Source organism: Austrofundulus limnaeus, unplaced genomic scaffold (genome assembly GCF_001266775.1).
Source record: "Austrofundulus limnaeus strain Quisiro unplaced genomic scaffold, Austrofundulus_limnaeus-1.0 Scaffold35, whole genome shotgun sequence".
NCBI lineage: Eukaryota > Metazoa > Chordata > Actinopteri > Cyprinodontiformes > Rivulidae > Austrofundulus > Austrofundulus limnaeus.
Genome location: NW_013952437.1, coordinates 563585 through 565370, shown reverse-complemented (window position 1 = coordinate 565370; position 1786 = coordinate 563585).

Below are 1786 nucleotides of genomic sequence, written 5' to 3'. Positions count from 1 at the left end.
GTGTGTGTGTGTGTGTGTGTGTGTGTGGACAACAGGACACACATGCACGCATCCAAAGGTCAGAAACGTTTGTTGTTCGTGGTGCGACTGAGGGGTGTCCTGAGAGAGGCGAAGCAATACTAAACCCCGCGCCCCCCCACCCTTTACTCCCCTTTCTCTCTCAGCCTGCCTGCTTCTTGCACACAGTTATACCTCTTTAGGCAACTGTGACGACATATCATTGTCTCAACATATCTGTTTGCACAGCATGGGTAAATCCTGGACTATCTCCTCTAAAAGCTCAAAAAAAGAGGGAGAGAAAACAAGTTGGATGCATAAAGAGCAACTAAAACCAATAAAACAACAAAATACGTTTTTTCCCTGTTCTCATCCGTTTTCATTCCCAGATCCATCCCATTTCAAAGTTGGACTAAATAAACGGCTTTATCAGGTATTACCACGGCAAGTTTAGCTTATCACCAATTATTATTATTATTGGGTTTTTTTAGAAATAACATTTATTTTAAAGACAAACATTAAAAACATAAACAGTTTAAATAAAAAACTAAACTAAAATACTAACAAACATAAATGAACAATAATAACAAAATTTCCCCACTCCTCATCTGAAATAGGCCTCTGCCAGTGTGATGGCTCGTCCTGGGATGAGCCTGATGGAGGTCGCCGGCCTCGCCTCGCAGTGGGTGGCTGCGATGGTCCTGGTGGTCCTTGGGGGCCGGGCCTGACGTGTCCAGGTTGTTCTCAGGTTCAATTTGAACACAGTCTCCGGCCCGTCCCCGAGTTGCCGAGTATAGTTGGCATGTCATCCATGCCTCCAATGGATTTACCTCCACGCATATTTGTCCCTGTGTTTCAAGCAAAGGAGGTTTCACCTCCACTGTGATCTTCATGTATATTTTGGCTTTGTCCTTGAAATTGACTTCAATACTGGCTGCCATGTTGAAAAAAATCCTTAACACCAACTATATTTAAGTTTCTTCTGCTCTGTTTGATTTGTAGGTGAGCGTACTCCAACTCTAAACACTGAATACTGTCGTGAAAATGTAGGTTTTCCACTTTGTGTGCACATTGAAAGGGCTGAGTTTTTAACATAAAAAATGTGTTGTAGTCCTTTTTTTGTTGATGACTTATCACCTAAAAGGACCAATACACATAAAAAAGGCACATTGTACTATTTGTAGCAACTACAGTACTGATGAACTGAAGATATGCATTATTTTGTAAACACTTTGAAGAGTTGTTTTAAACTAAAGATTTAAAAAAAGAAATTACTTTTACCTCAAATCAGGGATTCCTGACAAAAAAGAGAGAAATGATTTGGTTAAGTCCAAACCAATGGTATTTAAATATTAGCACATAGCTGTTTGTCTTTGCACAAGTAAGTGTTTTAGTGCTTTTGTTTGATTTTTCTTCTTTTTTTTTCTAAAACATTTTGTGTATTAAGGTGAGACAATTTTGTACTTTTTTGTGACTGTGCGTATAGTTTAGTGGAATCTATATCTGTCAGTTAAGCCTCACCTGTCAATGCTGGGATCAAAAGAGTTCAAAAATCTTTCCAGTTGCACTGGGTTTTTTTTTTTTTTCTGTAGGGGAAAAATAAAGTGATAAAGTACCAGTTTACAGGGAAACACATTCATTGAAATGTTTTTTTATCTTGTTATGATTATTATTAACAATAKATGTTCAGAAAGCTGTATTCAAATAGAAATAATGTAACATATGTACAAAAATGGGAAAACTAATTCTTTACTTGAAAAGTCTTGATATTTGCTCCTRAATGTTTTGA